Here is a 23,275-nt window from a genome sequence, read left to right on the forward strand (position 1 = left end):
GTAGGGGTGTGGGTTGTTAGGTCTACACCAACTAGGTTGAAAAGCATTGGGTCGACACCACTAGATCGACAGGCAGCAAGGTCTACATGGGTCTAGGTCGACATGGGTCAATCTCAAGGTGTCAAGGTCGACATGGGTCTAGGTCGACAGGACATTAGGTCAGCAAAAGCGTTAGATCAACATGGGCAAGGTAGACAGTCAACATGGGGCGACATGGGGTTTTTCACAGTTTTTTTTACCGGAATGTCGACATACTGTAGTCGACATGGACACATTTTGAAGTGCACCGCATGCTCTTGCGCATCCCAGTCAGATGTAGCATCCGCTCGCCAGCGGGGGTGGTCTGGTGTGCCCCGGTGCTAGATGAGCGGCGCTATCTGTAGATGTTGGCATGTGCCCTACAGTATGTGAAGTAAAAGTGAAAAATAGTCATTGCTTTTCTAATATTTTTAAATAAGTTTTATTAGTACAGTAGTCAAATCATGAGAGGTCAATAGTTTTCCAATATTGCATCTTTTCAATTATCTTCTGGACTGCCATGAACAAACATAAGCATATTCCGCTATCATGGTATAAAGTAGTAAAATCCATCTCCATCAGTTGTAATGCACCATTCACTTTTCTTCAGCAATGTCCCAGGTAAAGGTTAGGGGTACGTCACTCATTTTCTCCTTAAATATTTTATCAACGGCTTTGCTCTGTGCCACAGTAAATATGTTTTTCCAGTTTCCAATTGTTCCTGCAGATATAATCATACACTTAAATAGATGGATTATAACCATATATTATTAACCCCTTCAGTGGCAATCCCGAGAATTTTCCGGGCTGTGCCTCAGTGTCCAGTCTGGCAAGCCCGAAAATTCTCGGGATTGCCACTGTTTACAGCCGGCTCCCTCCCCTCTGGGGCCCCTCCTCCCCCCTCCCCTCCGGTTTTGTATCGAAGTCCCCGGCACCGGCTTATGACAAGCCAGCTGCCGGGGACAGGGACGCGGTGCGGGGGCCCAGGTCCGGGCAGCAGCTGATTGACAGTGCAGCGGCGCTGCCCGGACCCAGGGAGGCAATGGTGGTTTTTGTTTAAGGGAGCGCTCTCCATAAAAAACTCACCCAGTGGGGAACGCTCCCCCAAAAAATCCCACCACTGAAGGGGTTAAACTGCTATATATATTGCTCGTTAACATACAACTTCATACCACAAGTGCTAAGCTGAAAGGTACACTTATGGAGGTTTCAGCTACATAGAGTCTCTGCTGTGTAATCACCATCTCCTACTGTTGGCTGCAGTGTGCTCCACATGTCCAATATTGCCAGCCAAAGAGAAAGCAGCACACGGCTCCTCCATTTATGGCATTGATGCCTACCCTACTGAATTCTGCAGGAGACTTCCTGAAATGGTACAAATGGAAAGAAAATATGGACCTACCCTTTTTGGGGGACGGAACTGGGGGCGCTTGCAAAAAGTGTTTTCTCAGCAGCTGCTACAAATAGGTTAGTTAGGCCTATAAATATTGGATCAGAGAAAAAACAGAACTGCAGCGCTAATAAATTTTGAAAAAAGTTTCTTAGATAACTGGATGATCTTTACATATCATTTTTTATAAGCAATAATTAAGATTACACAATTGGGTATAAAAGCGGTCGCCTCTTAGAATCCAAGTGTCCCAAATAAATGCGGTGGGGGTCAATTAGAGGTCCTGATGGACTTCAATCCAAAAGTTGTTTATTGCATAGTAGGTAGCAGCAGTGCCTGGACCTCTTATTGACCCCCACCACATTTATTTGGGACGCTTGGATCCTAAGAGGCGACCGCTTCATTTCCATTGGAAGACCAAGGATACAATATTCCATCATTTGTCGACATCCTTCCTACACCTCATCCAGTGGGATCGGTGATTTTTGCCATCACTGGACCGACCACTTGGACTGTTTGGGACCCATATCTGCACAATTAAGGGGCGGTAACTATTACCATTATTCACTGCTGGGCATAAATAGGAACGGACTCTCCTTTACTGCTGCTATTATGTGGAAGTAGGTTCATACTAAATCACTGTTTATAGTATTATAATAAAAAATTTATTTTTCCAATATTGGTTTTATACCTCCAAATGACCAGCATTTTCAGTGGGTCCTGGTGACGTCACTGAACGATATTGTTTACTGATATCATTCAGTATGTTCACCAAATATCAGCAAACCATACCCGATATTGTTATCTATAACGGCCCTGGGCAGCATAGCCTATTGTGTATGGGGGTATGGATCATTAGGTCTACAAGAAGTTGGTCAACAAGCATTGGGTTGACACCATTAGGTCGACATTCAGAAAGATCAACATTGTTCTAGGTCGACATGGGTCTAGGTCGACGGGTCATTAGGTCAACACAAGCATTATGTCGACATGGGCAAGGTTGACGGTCAAAAGCTCAACATGGAGTTTTTCACAGTTTTTTTACCCGAGTGTCGACACAGTCAACATGGACATTGAAACGTAGCACGGTGTCCCCTCGCATGGCTGGCTGCACTCACCATGCTTCGGGCGCGGTGCCTCGCTACGCTCGCCACACTATTTTATTGTCCCACCACACCCTACTGGATGGTAGGGCATGAAATACCACCTGTTGGCACATGTTGGCTCCAAAACAGTGAAAACCCCCATGTCAACCTTTTGACTGTCGACCTTGCCCATGTCAACCTAATGCTTGTGTCGACCTAATGACCTGTAGACCTAGACTCATGTTGACCTAGACCTATGTCAACCTAGACCCATGTCAACCTTCCTGCATGTCAACCTAATGGTGTCGACCCAATGCTTGTTGACCCAATGCTTGTCAACCTAATGACCGTACCCCGTGTATGGGGCTTTATACTTTGCAATACTTTGTACGTTTATTAGTGTAATCTAAACTGTTTTACCTTTACGCATAAACTTCCCAAGTTTATGATTAATAATGTCTTTTGGTAAATCTTCTTTATTTGCATGGGGATCCATTTGCATGTTGTTGAATGTTGCTCGCTTTACCACCAGGGTACCACCACTAGGCAAATCTAGGCATTTGCCTAGGGCGCCGGCCACTGGAGGGCGGCATTTTGCCCCCCCCCCCCCCCCCCATGCCGCCCGGGTACCTGTCCTGCGGCGCTGTGTATTTAAATCTGGCGGCGGAGGCAGCGGGGGTCCCTGCAGTCCATTAGAAATAACGAGCGCTATCCGCCGGGCTATGCGGAAGCGCCTCTGTTGTGAAAACACTGGCAGCACGGCGCACGCTGATCTCAGCCAATCAGCGTGCTGCCAGTGTTTTCACAACAGAAGCGCTTCCGCATAGCCCGGCGGATAGCGCTCGTTATTTCTTAACCCCTTCCCGACAATTGACGTACATTTACGTCATGGTCGGGAAGTACTTCCCGACACATGGCGTAAATGTACGTCATGGCATTTAACTGTCACCGCGTCTATAGACGCGGTGACAGTTTCAACATGTCTGCTGTCCCTGACAGCAGACATGTCCGTGCATGCCCCGGGGGGGCTGCGATGCCGCCCCCCCGTCGGCGATCGCTGTGATTGGCTGTTCAGTGTGAACAGCCAATTACAGCGTTTTCCTGTGTCACCGGCGAATAACGTTCGCCGGTGACACGGGATCGGAGGTGATTGGTGCTGTAAAGTACAGCACCAATCACCGCGGGGTGTAAGGGTGACACTGGTGTCACCCACCTCACCCCGCCCGCCCCCAAAGGCCGTGATTGGTCCGTCGGACTAACGGTGACTGCACTGCAGACGCCATTCCGGTCTGGAATAGCGTGCAGTGCGGTCACCGTGCCCAGCTGTCGCCATTTACTGACCAGAACCTTGCAAAATACTTACCTGATCCTTGCAAATATCTTGCCTGCTTCATCACTGCTTGTAGTGTGCTGGATGCTTCCTGGATCCTGTTACTTGTGACTTCCTGTGCTGCAGTGTAATAGCGTTAGTTAGATAGAGAGAGATAGAGAGAGAGATAGAGAGAGATAGTGTCAGAGAGTGCTATATTTTGTGCTGCTGCAGTGTGATATAGTTATAGAGAGAGATAGAGAGAGATAGAGAGAGATAGAGAGAGATAGAGAGATAGAGAGAGATAGAGAGATATAGAGAGAGATAGAGAGAGAGAGATAGAGAGGCCTAGTGACAGAGAGTGCTATATTTTGTGCTGCTGCAGTGTAATAGTTATAGATAGAGAGATAGAGAGAGATAGAGAGAGAGAGATAGAGATAGTGACAGATTGTGCTATATATTTTTTATATAACTGACTGCTGCCCCCCCTTTTGTGCTGATCAGTATAAATTAACTGATCAGCAACTTTTTGGGGGCGCAGGTTTTTTTTATATATATATATACCTGTCACTGCTGCTGCTGCAGTGTCATAGAGTGTTAGATAGTGAGAGATAGAGAGATAGAGAGAGATAGTAACAGAGAGTGATAGAGAGTGCTAAATTTTGTGTCTGCTGCCCCCGCCTTTTGTGCTGATCACTATATCTGAGGTGATCAGCAACTTTTTGGGGGTGCAGAGGTTTTTTTTTTTTTATATATACCTGCCAGTTGCACTGTCAGTTGCACCAAAGGTTGTGCACCTGCTGCCCCTCACTGGTAATCAGTGTCGCATCACTGATCACCTTTTTTTTTTTTGTGTGTGCTGTGGGGTCTTTTTTTAATTTTTTTTTTACACACACTGTGATTTTGTGGGTGTCCTGTGGCCGCTGTGCGCTGATCAGTGACGTACATCACTGATCATCTTTTTCGGCACAGGGTTGATCTATTTTTTTTTTTTTTTTTTATCAAATTCCTGTTGCCTTTGAGCGCTGTTCAGTGACGGACGTTACTGACCAACATCTGTGCTCAATTTTTGGCGCAGGACCTTTTTTTTTTTTTTTAACCCCTTCAATTTTTTTTTTTAACCCCTTCAATTTTTTTTTTTAACCCCTTCAATTTTTTTTTTTTGTATAAAGTATTTTTTTTTTCTGCACTACATACACACTACACACTACATACCCCCGGGTTGAAATAAAGTTTGTACCCCCCCCTACACTATACACGTGTTGAAACATTTCACTACCAGTAACACAAAAATAAAAATGGCATCCCAAATGTCATCCCAAATGTCATCCCAGTCATCCAGAAGAATGTATTCAGCGGAGGAGGCATATGCCATGCTTGCTTCTGACTCTGACACAGCCAGTGATGCAAGCGGGGAATTTGAAGGATTCGCCTTAAGCTCCTCTTCCTCCTCTGGTGATGAGGGACCCCCTCAAAGACGCCCCCGTAGAGCAGCTGAGACCCCCCCCCCCCAATAATTGATCTCGTATGGACCCCACCACCAGACAATTTTGAGCCCCAGGTTCCTGAGTTTTTGGCCATGCCAGGAATCCAATTTGATTCCACAGGTCTCAGAGAAATTGACTTTTTCAAATTATTTTTCTCTGATGATTTTATAAATTTAATGGTGGACCAAACTAATTTATATGCCCAGCAGTTTATTGCTCAAAACCCCACGTCATCATTTGCTAGGTGGACCCCTGTAGATGCAGTAGAGATGATGACGTTTTGGGGTCTGGTGTTTCATATGGGCATAGTAAAAAAGCCAGAAATTAGGCAATATTGGAGTACAGATGTTCTGTACAGCACCCCATTTTACCGTATGGCCATGCCCCGGGCTCGATTTGAGACGATCCTTAAATTTTTGCATTACAACGATAATGCACAGTGCCCACCCAGAGATGATCCCACCTTTGACCGGCTATTCAAAGTCAGGCCGGTCATTGATCATTTCAGTGCCAAATTTGAAGACATGTACATCCCAGATAAATTCATTTGCATAGACGAGTCCCTTATACATTTTAAAGGAAGGGTTAAATTCCGCCAGTACCTTCCCAGTAAGAGGGCAAGGTATGGCATAAAAATGTATAAGCTGTGTGAAAGCACCTCAGGGTACACTCACAGGTTTAGGGTATATGAAGAGAAGGATTCAAGAATTGAACCGCCAGAATGCCCCCCCTCCCTCGTAGGTGTTAGTGGAAAAATTGTCTGGGATTTAGTGCACCCCTTCCTGGATAAAGGTTATCACCTCTATGTGGATAACTTTTACACCAGCATCCCCCTGTTTAAGGCCCTTGGTTCAAGAGGTACAGCAGCTTGCGGTACTGTGCGCAAGAACCAAAGAGGCCTCCCAAAAACGCACATTGCCCAAGTAATGAGAAGGGGTGAAAGCAGGGAATATGCACCGAAAATATGTTGTTGGTCAAATATAAGGACAAGAGGGATGTCCTTATACTGACAACAATTCACGGAGACAGTACCACCTCCGTCCCTGTACGAGGTACCAGTACCCACACCTCAAAACCTAATTGTATCCTGGATTACAATAGGTACATGGGCGGAGTGGATCTTTCAGATCAGGTACTGAAGCCGTACAGTGCCCTGCGGAAAACAAAAATCTGGTACAAGAAGGTGGCCGTGTATATCATCCAGATGGCACTGTATAACGCTTACGTGCTATTCCGTTCTACCGGCCAGAGGGGGACATTTATGCACTTTCAAGAGGAAGTCATAAAGGGCCTAATATTTGGGAACCAGCAGGCAGAGGGCCCCAGTACTTCTAGTACTGGCCCCCGTATTGTACCAGGGCAGCATTTTCCTGATGAAATCCCCTCCACTGGAAAAAAGGGCAGGACACAAAAAAGGTGCAAAGTTTGCTATAAAAAGGGAATAAGAAAGCAAACTATTTTCCAGTGTGACACTTGCCCCGACAAACCCGGCCTATGTATAAAGGAGTGTTTTAAAATATACCACACATCTATGGATTATTAGGTTCATAATTTCACCGTGCTTCGGGGGTCTTGCTAATGCCACATAGCACCCACCATTCATTCCACCAGAATCTGAGCTGCAAAATCCAAAAATCACTCCTTCCCTTCTGAGTCCTGCCATGCACCCAACTGGTATTTTTTGGTCACATGTGAGGCATTGCCGTACTCGGGAGAAATTGGGGCACATATTTTGGGGTGCTTTTTCTCCTTCATACCTTCTGAAAATGAAAAATTTTGAGCCAGAACTGCATTTTTGTGTAAAAAAATGTAATTTTTCATTTTCACTGCCCACTTGTATCAAAATTGGTGAAACCCCTGGGGGTTTGAAATGTACACTATACCCCTAGATGAATTCCCTGAGGGGTGTAGTTTGCAAAATGGGGTCACTTGTGGGGGGGTTCCACTGTATTGGTGCTTTGGGGGTCTTGCTAATGCGACATAGCACCCACCATCATTCCACCAGAATTTGTGCTGCAAAATCCAAATATCACTCCTTCCCTTCTGAGTCCTGCCACTTTTTGGTCACACATGAGGCATTGCCGTACTCGGGAGAAATTGGGGCACATATTTTGGGGTGCTTTTTCTCCTTCATACCTTCTGAAAATGAAAAATTTTGAGCCAGAACTGCATTTTTGTGTAAAAAAATGTAATTTTTCATTTTCACTGCCCACTTTTATCAAAATTGGTGAAACCCCTGGGGGTTTGAAATGTACACTATACCCCTAGATGAATTCCCTGAGGGGTGTACTTTGCAAAATGGGGTGACTTGTGGGGGGGTTCCACTGTATTGGTGCAACATAGCACCCACCATTCATTCCACCAAAATCTGTGCTGCAAAATCCAAAAATCACTCCTTCCCTTCTGAGTCCTGCCATGCACCCAACTGGTATTTTTTGGTCACATGTGAGGCATTGCCGTACTCGGGAGAAATTGGGGCACATATTTTGGGGTGCTTTTTCTCCTTCATACCTTCTGAAAATGAAAAATTTTGAGCCAGAACTGCATTTTTGTGTAAAAAAATGTAATTTTTCATTTTCACTGCCCACTTGTATCAAAATTGGTGAAACCCCTGGGGGTTTGAAATATACACTATACCCCTAGATGAATTCCCTGAGGGGTGTAGTTTGCAAAATGGGGTCACTTGTGGGGGGGTTCCACTGTATTGGTGCTTGGGGGGTCTTGCTAATGCGACATAGCACCCACCAAAATTCCACCAGAATCTGAGCTGCAAAATCCAAAAATCACTCCTTCCCTTCTGAGTCCTGCCATGCACCCAAATGGTATTTTTTGGTCACATGTGAGGCATTGCCGTACTCGGGAGAAATTGGGGCACAGATTTTGGGGTGCTTTTTCTCCTTCATACCTTCTGAAAATGAAAAATTTTGAGCCAGAACTGCATTTTTGTGTAAAAAAATGTAATTTTTCATTTTCACTGCCCACTTGTATCAAAATTGGTGAAACCCCTGGGGGTTTGAAATGTACACTATACCCCTAGATGAATTCCCTGAGGGGTGTAGTTTGCAAAATGGGGTCACTTGTGGGGGGGTTCCACTGTATTGGTGCTTGGGGGGTCTTGCTAATGCGACATAGCACCCACCAAAATTCAACCAGAATCTGAGCTGCAAAATCCAAAAATCACTCCTTCCCTTCTGAGTCCTGCCATGCACCCAACTGGTATTTTTTGGTCACATGTGAGGCATTGCCGTACTCGGGAGAAATTGGGGCACATATTTTGGGGTGCTTTTTCTCCTTCATACCTTCTGAAAATGAAAAATTTTGAGCCAGAACTGCATTTTTGTGTAAAAAAATGTAATTTTTCATTTTCACTGCCCACTTGTATCAAAATTGGTGAAACCCCTGGGGGTTTGAAATGTACACTATACCCCTAGATGAATTCCCTGAGGGGTGTAGTTTGCAAAATGGGGTCACTTGTGGGGGGGTTCCACTGTATTGGTGCTTGGGGGGTCTTGCTAATGCGACATAGCACCCACCAAAATTCCACCAGAATCTGAGCTGCAAAATCCAAAAATCACTCCTTCCCTTCTGAGTCCTGCCATGCACCCAAATGGTATTTTTTGGTCACATGTGAGGCATTGCCGTACTCGGGAGAAATTGGGGCACAGATTTTGGGGTGCTTTTTCTCCTTCATACCTTCTGAAAATGAAAAATTTTGAGCCAGAACTGCATTTTTGTGTAAAAAAATGTAATTTTTCATTTTCACTGCCCACTTGTATCAAAATTGGTGAAACCCCTGGGGGTTTGAAATGTACACTATACCCCTAGATGAATTCCCTGAGGGGTGTAGTTTGCAAAATGGGGTCACTTGTGGGGGGGTTCCACTGTATTGGTGCTTGGGGGGTCTTGCTAATGCGACATAGCACCCACCAAAATTCAACCAGAATCTGAGCTGCAAAATCCAAAAATCACTCCTTCCCTTCTGAGTCCTGCCATGCACCCAACTGGTATTTTTTGGTCACATGTGAGGCATTGCCGTACTCGGGAGAAATTGGGGCACATATTTTGGGGTGCTTTTTCTCCTTCATACCTTCTGAAAATGAAAAATTTTGAGCCAGAACTGCATTTTTGTGTAAAAAAATGTAATTTTTCATTTTCACTGCCCACTTGTATCAAAATTGGTGAAACCCCTGGGGGTTTGAAATGTACACTATACCCCTAGATGAATTCCCTGAGGGGTGTACTTTGCAAAATGGGGTGACTTGTGGGGGGGTTCCACTGTATTGGTGCAACATAGCACCCACCATTCATTCCACCAAAATCTGTGCTGCAAAATCCAAAAATCACTCCTTCCCTTCTGAGTCCTGCCATGCACCCAACTGGTATTTTTTGGTCACATGTGAGGCATTGCCGTACTCGGGAGAAATTGGGGCACAGATTTTGGGGTGCTTTTTCTCCTTCATACCTTCTGAAAATGAAAAATTTTGAGCCAGAACTGCATTTTTGTGTAAAAAAATGTCATTTTTCATTTTCACTGCCCACTTGTATCAAAATTGGTGAAACCCCTGGGGGTTTGAAATGTACACTATACCCCTAGATGAATTCCCTGAGGGGTGTAGTTTGCAAAATGGGGTCACTTGTGGGGGGGTTCCACTGTATTGGTGCTTGGGGGGTCTTGCTAATGCGACATAGCACCCACCAACATTCCACCAGAATCTGAGCTGCAAAATCCAAAAATCACTCCTTCCCTTCTGAGTCCTGCCATGCACCCAAATGGTATTTTTTGGTCACATGTGAGGCATTGCCGTACTCGGGAGAAATTGGGGCACAGATTTTGGGGTGCTTTTTCTCCTTCATACCTTCTGAAAATGAAAAATTTTGAGCCAGAACTGCATTTTTGTGTAAAAAAATGTAATTTTTCATTTTCACTGCCCACTTGTATCAAAATTGGTGAAACCCCTGGGGGTTTGAAATGTACACTATACCCAGGGCCGTTTCTAGACAATTTAGCTCCCAGGGCAAAGGAATAAAAATGCGCCCCCCCCCCAAAAAAAAAAAAAATTAACACGTCATAGAAGAAATTGCGCGCGCTGTAAAAGGGGGCATGGTTTATTTGTAAAAGGGGTGTGGCTTAATATAAGGGCATGGTCTAGCAGGAAAACAATTACCTTACATCTCATGTTTGCAGCCTGCATGACCAGTCATTGGTTACCGCAGGAATTGTCATTGTCCTCCCGCACTTTAGTTGGCGGGCTGAAGGCCACACAGTGACATAAAAATATAAAAGGCCCACACAGTGACCTAGTACGCCTCACGGATCAAGGCCAAACAATGACAGGCTACTTGAATTATTATACACTATTTATCCGTGATGCCAATTACACATGACGCCACACACCGTGATGACAATTACACATTGTCGCACACCGTGATGACAATTACACATTGTCGCACACCGTGATGACAATTACACATTATATCGCACACCGTGATGACAATTACACATTATATCGCACACCGTGATGACAATTACACATTGTTGCACACCGTGATGACAATTACACATGACGCCACACACCGTGATGCCAATTACACATGATGCCACACACCGTGATGACAATTACACATTGTCGCACACCGTGATGACAATTACACATTGTCGCACACCGTGATGACAATTACACATTATATCGCACACCGTGATGACAATTACACATTATGTCGCACACCGTGATGACAATTACACATTATATCGCACACCGTGATGACAATCACACATTATATCGCACACGTGATGACAATTACACATTGTTGCACACCGTGATGACAATTACACATTATATCGCACACCGTGATGACAATTACACATTATATCGCACACCGTGATGACAATTACACATTGTCGCACACCGTGATGACAATTACACATTATATCGCACACCGTGATGACAATTACACATTATGTCGCACACCGTAATGACAATTACACATTATATCGCACACCGTGATGACAATTACACATTATATCGCACACGTGATGACAATTACACATTGTTGCACACCGTGATGACAATTACACATTATATCGCACACCGTGATGACAATTACACATTGTCGCACACCGTGATGACAATTACACATTGGCGCACATTGGCGTCTGAGAAAAGACAACATAACTATAAAGGGAAATGTGAACTACTCATATTTATCAAACTTCAATTGTAAAATTAATTCGGAAGGGTCCCTAGTGATAATATTGCCACTTCTTAGAGGCGTTATGTAGGTATTATTTGCAATAAGGCTGCCTTAGCAGCCCCCCCCCCCCCTTCTCTCTCCCCCAATTGTGTGCAGTTCTCTAGGGAACAGATACCTTTTATTAATCTACTCTAAGCATTGTGACTCCATGCTTCTGTGCACTGTATGGGGGAAGAGATCCCTGCAGCTCCGTCTCTCACCTGTCCCCCCTCCCTCCCCCTCCTCATTTCTCCTGCGGGGGACTGTAATGTATAACAGCACAGGCAGGAGTGATTCTAAAATAAACATGTCCTGCTGTATATTCTATGGCACCAGCGCAGGGGAGGGAGAGGGGACAGGGGAGAGACAGAGCTGCAGGGATCTCTCCCCCTGTGCTGTGCAAGGAGGCAGAGTAAACCACATGAAGAAAAGTAGGAGCTGGAGCAGATGATCAGCAGAGAGGGGCCAGGTGCTTCTCTATATTAGTTTGTGTTAATAAAACAGTGTAAAGAAACATGTGTAGCCGGTGACCTCTCCCATGTCTGCCCTCCCTCCTCACTGCTGCCGGGGACTGGAATGTAGTGTACTGCAGCACTTCGAGCTCAGGCAGAAGTTCATGAGCCCACTGTGATTCTTCAGCAAACAGGGACTCTCCTGCCTGAGCTCCTGGGCGGCTGCTGTACACTCCCATCCATAGCAGCAGCGCTGGGGAGGGAGAGGGGACGGGGAGAGACGGAACTGCAGAATCTCTCCCACTGATACTAATGAAATCAGGAGCTGGGGAGGGAGGGGGGACGGGGAGAGACGGAGCTGGAGGGCGGACGGACGTGGGAGAGACAGAGCTTACCTGCTCCACATGGATGTTTCTTTACAATGTTTTATTGAAAATATATATGGAAGCATCTGTCCCCTCTCCTCTGATCAGCTGCCCCTGCTCCTGCCTGCTTTATAAGCAAGGAGCAGCTGCTGCAGGGCACACAGGGAAAGTGAAAGTAAGCCTGCTGGCTAACTTTCTATTAGCTGCACATGCGCAGTAAGATCCTGGACTATTACACTGCGAACGGGGGGAGAGCAGGGAACTGAGTGGCAGCATTTAAAAAGAGGGGATGAGCCGTGCGGCGCCCCGGGCAGATGCACGGCTCGTCCCCCTGTAAAAACGGCCCTGACTATACCCCTAGATGAATTCCCTGAGGGGTGTAGTTTGCAAAATGGGGTCACTTGTGGGGGGGTTCCTAACTTTTAGCATCTTATGGTGCCTAGAAACCTACATGGTGCCTAAAAAATAATCTCATAAAAAGGAGGCTCCAAAATCAAGTAGGTGCTCCTTCTATTATGAAGCCTGTGGTTTGGTCAACGTGCACACTAGGGCCACATATAGGATATTTATGAAAACAAAAGAATTGGGGGAATCAATTTTTAGTCACATTTCTCTAGTAAAATGTACTGTGTTCCTTAGAAAAATGTATTAAAATTGCAAATCTGCAAAAAAAATGAAATTTTGAAATTTCACCTGCACTTTGTTTTAATTCCTGTGAAACACCTAAAGGGTTAACAAACTTCCAAAATGCTGTTTTGAATACTGTGAGGGGTGCAGTTTTTGAAATGGTATCATTTATGGGGGTGTCTCACATACAAGTCCCTCAAAGTCACATCAGAACTGAACTGGTCCCTAAAAAAATTAGTGTTTGAAATTTTCTTGAAAAATTGAGAATTTGCTATTCATATTGTAAGCCTCCTAGTGTCCAAAAAAATTAAAAGGAAGTTGAAATAATGATGGAAACATAAAGTAGACATATGGTCTATGTTAGTTATTAACTATTTTGAGTGGTATGATTATTTGTCTCACAAGCAGAAAATTTAACATTTTGCAAATTGCTAAATTTTCCATTTTTTTACGACATTTTGGTATTTTTCACAAAAAAACACAGACTGTATCGACCCAAATTTACCACTAATTTGAAGTACAATGTGTCACGAAAAAACAATCTCAAAATCACTGGGATAAGTAAAAGCAAAAAAAAGTTATCCCCACTTAAGTGAGACATGTCAGATTTGAAAAAAAGGGCTCTGTCAGGAACGCAAAAACTGGCTCTGTCAGGAAGGGGTTAATGACTGCAGGGACCCCCGCTGCCTCCGCCGCCAGATTTAAATACATAGCGCCGCAGGACAGGTACCCCCCTCCACCGGCACCGGACAGCGCCGCAGGACAGGTACCCCCCTCCCCCGGCACCGGACAGCGCCGCAGGACAGGTACCCCCCTCCCCCGTCACCGGACAGCGCCGCAGGTCAGGTACCCCCCTCCCCCGGCACCGGACAGCGCTGCAGGACAGGTACCCCCCCTCCCCCGGCACCGGGGCGCCCCCACCCCGACTCGCCTGGGGCGCTCCGGTGCCTTGCACCGGCCCTGTTTACCACAGTATCCAAAGACTTTCCCTAAAAATGTACAGATTTGCTTGACAACAGACTTGAGATCCTGGAAAAGAAATAAATGATATATATGTAATTAGATATTAGTCACCAATACAATATTTAATAATGTACAGACATGGGTGATGTGAATATAATTTTTTCAAATACATACAGGTATTCCAGGCTATGACTACACCTTCTTGAGTTTAAAACAATCTGGAACAACTGCTACTGGCTTTACAAATGGTTTTATAAAATGGAAACGTGAGGAAGTTATGTGTTTCTATAGCCGGTTATCTCGGCATAGACCTTTTTTGTATACAGTATCTCTTTTGGATTATATTTGTCTATATGTATTGTATATGCAGGTATACAGTAGTTCACAAAGTCCTTACCTCCCTCTTTCTCTCTATTCCTATTTCTCCCTCACTACCTCTTTCGCTCTGTCCCTATTTTTTTTATTATATATCTCCCGCTCCTCCTTCTATCTTCTCCTGGCACCCTCTCAGTCTTTCCCTAACTCTCTCTCTCTCTCTCTCTCTCTGATGCCCTCTCAGTCCCTCTTTATTACTTTCTCCCCTTTCTCTTTTTTACTATTGCTCTATCTACATATATAACCAACGGATCAGTCAATGTGTTCGCTACACAAGTGGGCCAGATTCTATAAGCTTCAAAAGTGATAAAATGGAGAGTGATAAACAGCCAGCCAATCAGCTCCTACCTGCCATGTCAAATACTGTGTTTGAAAAATGTCAGACAGGAGCTGATTGGCTGGCTGTTTATCACTCTCTATTTTATCACTTTTGAAGCTTAGAGAATCTGTCCTGCTGCCTGATCCATCAACCTGACATCAAAACTAGGCAGTGCATTTGAATGTGTCCTCTCAGTGAGCAGTCAATCACTGGCAGCTCCTGCAGCAGCTGTACAGGTGTTTGGCAGATCGCCCTTTCATAAAGAACGATGCACCGATGTACTGTATCTTTAGATATATTTTGAGCAACTGCTGTGTTGCACAGCCAATGTGATTTATCTGTGAAGGATGTGGTTCACAGATATATTGATGGTACACACTGGCGGATGATCCGTTGATATATCAGCTGTTCAATAAAATTGCCGATATATCGTCCAGTGTGACACACCTTAACTGAGAATTTAGCTGAGCTACGGTCACACAGTGTGTGAATGTCAATCAAGTTTACACTGACTGTGTTTAAATACTAAATAATAATAGAGCTGAATTATAGCTACATTTTGTAAAAACTAGTGGTGACTAGGTTTAGGGGCAGATGTATCAAGCTTCAAAAAGTGATAAAGTGGAGAGTGATAAACAACCCGCCAATCAGCTCCTACCTGATTTCTCTAAAGCATTTGATACTGTCCCACACAAGAGATTGATTAATAAAATGGAGAACCTAGGATTGGGTGGAAATATCTGCAGATGGGTAGGGAATTGGCTATGTAATAGAGAACAAAGAGTGGTTGTGAATGGTGCCGTATCAGATATGATACCGGTACTAAGTGGAGTGCCCCAGGGTTCGGTTTTGGGGCCCATTTTGTTTAACATTTTTATTAACGATATTGGGATAGGGTTACTCAGCAATGTATCCATCTTTGCGGACGATACAAAACTTAGCAAAGTCATCAAATCATCAGAAGATGTCACCATGCTTCAAAATGATCTTGCAATTCTAGATGAGTGGGCAAAAAAATGGAAGATAAGGTTCAATGTAGATAAATGTAAGGTTATGCACCTTGGGAGACACAACCAGTGTGCAAGTTACAACCTTAGCGGAGAGGAACTGGGTAATTCCATACTTGAAAAGGATCTAGGAATCCAAATAGACAGCAGACTGGGATGTAGTGCCCATTGTAATGTAGCTACAAAAAAGGCCAACAAAATTCTGGCATGTATTAAGAGGGGAATTTAAACTAGGGACTCAAGGGTAATTATGCCACTGTATAAAGCATTGGTGAGACCTCACCTCGAGTACGGAGTGCAGTTCTGGGCCACACACTATAAAAAGGACATCATAGAATTAGAAAAAATCCAAAGGCGAGCAACAAAGCTTATTAGGGGAATGGAGAATTTAAGCTACGGGGAGAGATTAAGCAATTTGGGACTATTTACATTGGAAAAGAGACGTTTAAGGGGGGACATGCTCAACATGTACAAGTATATCAAGGGCCAATATAAGGAACTGTCACACACCCTCTTTTCTACTAGAAAGGAATCTAGGACACGAGGGCATGAGTATAGATTAGAAGAAAAAAGATTTCAATAAGCTAGTAGAAAGATTTTCTTTACGGTCAGAACAGTCAAACTCTGGAACTCTCTTCCCAGAGAGGTGGTAACGGCTGGCTCATTAAATGCGTTCAAGGCAAAGTTGGACAAGCATTTACTGGATAAAAACATCCATTGGTACAAATAAGAAATATAATCTGTCTGTAAAATATCAGAACCTACCAAATCAGCAATGGATATCTATACCAGGTTGAACTAGATGGACGCAAGTCTTTTTTCAGCCTTACCTACTATATAACTATGTAACAAAAAATGGTGTAATGGTTAGCATTACTGCCTCACAGCGCTGAGGTCATGGGTTTGATCCCCACCATGGCCCTAACTGTAAGTTTGTATATTCTCCCCATACAATCCAAAAATACACTGGTATGTTATTTGGCTCCTAACAAAAATAAACCCTAGAATGAATGAGTGTGCGTGTGCATGTGGTAGGGAATATAGAATGTAAGCTCATCTGGGGCAGGGACTGATGTGAATGTTCAAATATTCTCTGTAAAGCGCTGCGTAATATGTATGTGCTATATAAGAAACTGTTAATAAATAATAATAATCATAATCATAATAATAAATAAATAAATATAAAAATAAATGGTACTTGTTTCCTAGCACGGCGCCCACGATTTTCTTCTTATGCCATCGTTTTGATCGTTTATCGCATCCCATCGCACCTGCTGCATGCCCCATCCTCCACCTGCTGTAGGTAAATGCCGTGCATAAATTTTGTTGTGCATTTTTTGTTTTCTACATATATTTTATTTGAGAGATGCAGGGAGGACAGGGAGTTGAAGAGATGAAGGATGTCAGGGGGATGGAGAGGTAAAGGAAGGACAAAGAGGTGCAATGGGGATGGAAAGGGGGGACAGGAGGATGGAGAGGTGCAATGGGGATGGAAGGTGCAGAGGAGGACAAAGAAGTGCACAGGGAACAGAGAGGTGCAGTTGGGATCAGGGGGCAGAGAGGTGCAGGTAGGATCTTAATCCTGCTCTGGCTGTTCTGGATGTGCTTAATCTAAAAAATCTCTTATATATTTAGCCAGATCTGTCACTCATCCCCTGTGTGTATAACGTTCCTACCTAGCATTCTACACAAACCCGCCCCCCCTAGGGAAAAGACCAGTGTGATACACACCACCACCCCCTTGACATCACCTCCCCCCGCCCAGCCAAGGCTACAGTAGACGCCCACCATCCACCATTACTCCACAGCCACCAGATGACCCCCCCCCAGCGATTCACGGGCCCCCCGCATCCCCCCTCCTGTGATTCATGGCACCCCCCTCCCGTGATTTGTGGCCCCCTGCAACCCCCCCTCCCACGATTCATGGGCATCCCCGCACCCCCCCCTCATGCACCCACCCTCCTGCGATTTATGGACCCCCCACCACCCCTCCCGCGATTCACGCCCCCCGCACCCATTCCCGTGATTCGCGGACACCCGCGACCCCCCTTCCCGAGATTCACATCACCCCCTCCCGCGATTCGCGGACCCACCCTCCAGTGATTCGCGCCCCCCTCCCTCATTTCACGGACCCCCACAACCCCCCTCCCGCAATTCGGGGACCCCCGCGACCCCCCTCCAGTGATTTACGACCCCCCTCCCGCGATTCACGGACCCCTACAACCCCCCTCCCACATTTCGTGGACCCCCGCGACCCTCCCTTCCCACAATTCACATCCCCCCCACCCCGCGCCCCCCTCCCTTGATTCACGCCCCCCACCCCCTCCTGCGATTCAAGGCACCCCCGAGCCCCCTCCCGCATTTCACGGACCCCCGCAACCCCCCCTCCCGTGAATTCACGGACCCCCACAACCCCCCTCCTGCAATTCGCGGACCCCCTTCCCGCGATTAACGCCCCCCCAGCACCCCCCCTCCCGCAATTTGCAGACCTCCCCCTGCAATTTCCAGACCCTCCTGCCCCCCCTCCCGCAATTTGCGGACCCACCCGGCCCCCATCCCACAATTCTCCCCCCCCAACGGGGGATCCTGTACCGCCACAAGATGATGCCGCCCCTAGGTGGGAAATCCGGCCCTGTCTGCCATGCTGCAGGTTCCCCCACTGTCAGAAGCCAGAAGTATCCCCACGGCCCTCTGCACCAGCGCCACAACTTTTATCAATGTCTTGCCCACATACCACTATTATACAGCCTCCTACCCTCATGCACCCTCACTCCCTCCCAGTAGGAGGAGACGCTCACCCACTGCCGGTAGCTGCATACTGTCCCCCACCCTCCTCCAATTCTAGGGATGCCCATCGACCATCAATGATTTCAAATCATTGATGGTTTATGGCCGATGGTGAAAACTTTTGCCATCGATGTGGGAGGACCAGATGGTTTCCCTACATTGATGACAAAGGAGAACCGATCAAGTTTCACATTTTTTAAGGTGCCCCCCCCAACACCCGGAAGTCCCGCCACCGAGTTCTGATTGACCCAAGGCCTATTCAGTCAGATATAATGGATGACCATCGATAGCTACAACAATCGTTGGTTATCCAAGAAATATGTTACTACTATCGATGACAGGGTGCAAAATCGCCATCAATGACAACAATTGATGACATCTGCACCAATGGCCATCCCTACTCTGCAACAGCCATATACCTTTACTACCCATCATGCCCACACAACCCTATCACTGCCCTGCCTCCTGTTCTCCTGCCCCGTAACTTCCGCCAGTGGGGACTCGCTCACCCTGTGTTGCCCACAATCCCCTATGATGTTTACCGCCCAGCCTCCTGCTCTAATGCACCCTACCTCCCACCCAGTAAGAGGAGACACTGACTCACTGCCACGCTGGAACATCACCCACTGGCAGAAGCTGCACAGTGTCCCCCACCCTCCTCTTTACTCCCCCTAATGCCCACACACCCCTATCACTACCTAGCCTCCTGTTTTCCTGTGTCGTGACCTCCGCCAGTGGGGAGCTACTGACTCAAAAACACCCTACTATACTATTGCACACACACACCTAAACAACACGCACACACACAGACACACACATATGTCACTGTACCCTCCACACTATCAATGTACATCTTAATCTGTAACCGCTTTTTAATTAAACGAAACAATGCACACCCCCTTCCAAATGATATGCTCTGTATTTAACACATTTCACCTATAACTCAGTGGCAAACGCAGGATCTTCAGAAGGGGGTTTCCAGAGGGGTGGAGCAAAGCACGGAGATGGACACTTAGGTGACCCAGTATATGCCGGGTCAGTTAAAGTATTATAGATAGACCAAATGTTTATAAATAATAATAATAATAATAATAATAATATAATATATATATATATATAATATATATATATATATATATATATATATATACATACATACATACATACATATACTGTACATACATACAGGGGTGTCAACAGCAGTGTAGACCCCTAGGCATAGCAATGTATTGGGGACCCTACCGATCCTTCAGCGGTAGGGGTGGGGGAAGCTTTGATGTCCTGCGGGTGGTAGGGGGTATTATATCAACCGCTCTGCATGTAGGGCCTGGATCAGTAATTTTCACTAATTACCCCTTCACTGCACAGATGGTGGGAAATGGAGTGGGAGAAGGGGGCATTGGGCTGAATGAAGGGGCCCTGATACATAACTTACAGGGCTTTAGAGTATGTTTAATATGCAGAGGAGGAGTGTATAGTGGAGTGGGCTTATTATTCATAATTTTCTGGTGGGAGGACAGCTTGCTTGACTGCAGATATCTCCAGTTCCCGGAAATAGATTTCTTAGAATTAAAAACTAGAGATTCCCACCTACCAAATGGTATTAAGGACTAGGGGATCAGAGTTTAGGAGCCAGAGCAATCTGCCCACGAGAATATAATACTACATACCAGGTGTGTGGAGCTGGAGCAGTAACCAGCTTCTGGAAGGCTGATATATCTGGTTCTGGGAACAGTAGAGACCAGAGGCGGAACTAGTGAGTTATGGGCCCAGGTGCAAAAATATGCTTTGGGCCCCCCACCCCATACTCAAAATAGAAACTGTGTGCGCCAAAGGCGGGCGACAAAAAGGGCATGACGTCCTGGGGAAGGGTCATGGCCACATAATAAGCTTTGGTGTGTGTGTGTGTGTGTGTATTAAGCATAGGGTTAGGTTAGTGTTATAGGCTGTGGTGGGGGGTATATGTTAAGGCTATAGGCTGTGGGTGTGTGCCTGTATGGTTAGTGTTATAGGCTGTGGTGTGTGCCTGTTTGGTTTGTGTTATAGGTTTCTGGGGGGTGTATAGTTAGGCTGCGGAGGGGAGTGTATGGTTTGGGCTGTGGGGAGGGGGATGGGTGGGGCTATAGGCTGCAGAGTGTGTGTGGTTGGGGCTATAGGTTGTAGAGTGTGTGTATGGTTAGGATTATAGGCTGCGTGGTGTGTGTATGGTTAGGATTATAGGCTGCGCACAGGGGCGTAACTAAGCGGTGCTATAGTTACCCGCTGCGCTGCTGCCCGGCCGCATCTGCGGTCACTGTCCCGTCACTCGATCCCGGCGCCGGCTCCTGCTGATAATGAAAAGTGACACTTAGAAAATGGCTGCCCCCGTATTGCAGACAGTTTTGGCAGCCATTTTCTAAGAGTCACTTTTCATTATCAGCAGGAGCCGGCGCCGGGAGCGAGTGACGGGACAGTGACGCAGATGCGGCCGGGCAGCAGCGCAGCGGTGACTGAGGGAGACTGGACGGGACAGTGACCGTCAGGTAAGAGTATGGGGGGGGGGCGCCAAAAAAATTTTGGCGGGGGGGCGCAAAATATATAGTTACGCCACTGGCTGCGCAGTGTGTATGGTTAGGGTTATAGGCTGCGCAGTGTGTATGGTAAGGATTATAGGATGCAGGGTGTACGAATGTATGGTTAGGGTTATAGGCTGCGGGTGTGTGTGTGTTGTTAGAGTTATAGGCTGCGGGGTGTGTGTGTATGGTTAGAGTTATAGGCTGCAGGGTGTGTGTGTGTATGGTTAGAGTTATAGGCTGCAGGGTGTGTATACAGTTAGGGCTATAGGCTGCAGGGTGTGTGTGTGTAGTTGGGGATATAGGCTGCAGAGTGTGTGTAAGGCTGTGGATGTGTACCTGTATGGTTAGTGTTATAGGCTGTGGTGTGTGCCTGTTTGGTTTGTGTTATAGGTTTCAGGGGGGTGTATAGTTAGGCTGCGGAGGGGAGTGTAAGGTTTGGGCTGTGGGGAGGGGGATGGGTGGGGTTAGGCTGCAGGAGGGTGGTGAATGGTTGGGCTGTGGGGGAGGGGGTGTATAGATAGGGTTAGTCTATGGGGGGATGTATAGTTAGGGTTAGGCTACATGGGAGTGTTTAATTAAGGTAAGGCTATGGGGCATGTACAATTAGGATTAAGCGATGGGGGGTGTATACTGTAGTTAGTGTTAGGCTGCAGGTGAGGGGGTGTATAGTTAAGGTTAGCCTGTGGGGGAGGGGGTGTATGATTAAGGTTAGGCTGCGGGGGAGGAGGGTCAGGTGTATGGTTAGAGTTAGGCTGAGGGGGAGGGTGTTGCATAGTTAGGCTGTGGGGAAGGGGGGTGCATGGTTAGAGTTAGGCTGAGGGAGGGGATATTGTTAGGCTTCAGGGGGTGTGCTGTAGTTACTAACCTGACCCTCTGTGCTTCAAAGGAGGCTGCTTTTGGGGGGCACTCCGGACCAGTTGCCTTCACTGCAGCTCTTCAGTCATGGGGACCTCTGGTTCCAGGATGCCGACAGCCTTCTTCTCCTTCCTCCACTCCGCACGGCACCCTCCTGAGCTCCCTGAAGCTGGGACCCGCTTTCCTCTGGTCCTGCGGCTGGCAGCACCGTGTCCACGCTGCTCTCCTCTTCTGGCTCTCTCCCCTCCAGCAGCCCCGACGGCGTGACTCCTGACACGCACGGAGCAGACACGCGCGCTGTGCAGGCTCCAGAGTGAGGGAGAGACACTCGGAGTCCCGCGGCAGGCCTGCAGTGTCTGGGTCACGTGATCCCAGAACATCCTGTCAGGCCTGCTACCTCCCATCCGCGGGCCCGCCCCTCACATCCACGCTGCCGCTGTGTCCCTTAAAGGAATAAAAAAAAGGAAACTAGCGGCAGCAGCATACGGTGCAGACGGCCGCGGGCCCCATGGTCTCCTTGGGCCCCGGTGCACTGCACCGGCTGCACCGGCGGTAGTTCCGCCTCTGCTCATCCAGGACGGCCGGACAGTGGCAGGGGTTGGGCCCCCCTGGCTCAGGGGCCCAGTCGCAGGTGCGACCGCTGCGACCCCTGTAGCTACGCCACTGGTAGAGACAAGCTTCTAGTGTCCTTCAAAAGGGAAGAGTCCCAGCTTTTGGAATATACCCTCAGAAAAACTCTAAGTCAGACAGAAATTGAAATATCTGCTGGGAATAAGAATTAACAGGCTTGGATGGGGACCACTGCTTTGAAGTCAGATATCTCCAGTTCCCAAGGGCCGATTTTTACAATTCTTGTACCCATGGAAAGAGGGGACCCTCAGCTTTCATGGCGTGCACTACTGTAACTCAAGTTGCAATACAGGCAACCTTTCATACAATTCTAACCATATTCCTCACAATACAAAAGTTCACAAATTAAGGGGGCTCAGCCCCTTAAGCCGGTGTGAAGAGCGCCCGTAGGGCGCGATGAATCACCTAGTATATATATATATATATATATTTATATATGTGTATATGTGTATATGTAAATTGTTATACCCAGTCATGTCATTCCTATTCTATCAATTACTCAAGAAACATGCCCACCAGGACACAGGGTAGATTTCTTGAGAATTGACAGAACTGGAGTGCTGTGACTGGGTATGACATTTTACTTGTAAACATTAATTTTCTGGCACCATGCCATCTACACTACTTTAATAAGAGTGACGGCCCAAACGTGGACATGATTCTGTGTGTATATATATATATATATATATATATATATATATATATATATATATATATATATATGTATGTATGTGTGTGTGTGTGTGTGTGAAGACTGACCCTAACCCTCCCCGCTAATGCCTAAGCCTAACCCTGTACCCTGTTGCCTGAACCTAACCCT

At 46.5% G+C, this 23,275-nt stretch overlaps 1 pseudogene; it reads right to left on the reverse strand.

Moving 5' to 3' along the window:
* Positions 1 to 614: 614 nt before the first annotated feature.
* Positions 615 to 23,275, reverse strand: part of LOC146062933 (amine sulfotransferase-like) — a 28,337-nt pseudogene continuing 5,676 nt past the window's right edge.

The sequence above is a fragment of the Crinia signifera genome, chromosome 3, assembly GCF_055691185.1.
Source record: "Crinia signifera chromosome 3, ASM5569118v1, whole genome shotgun sequence".
NCBI classification, from domain to species: Eukaryota; Metazoa; Chordata; class Amphibia; order Anura; family Myobatrachidae; genus Crinia; species Crinia signifera.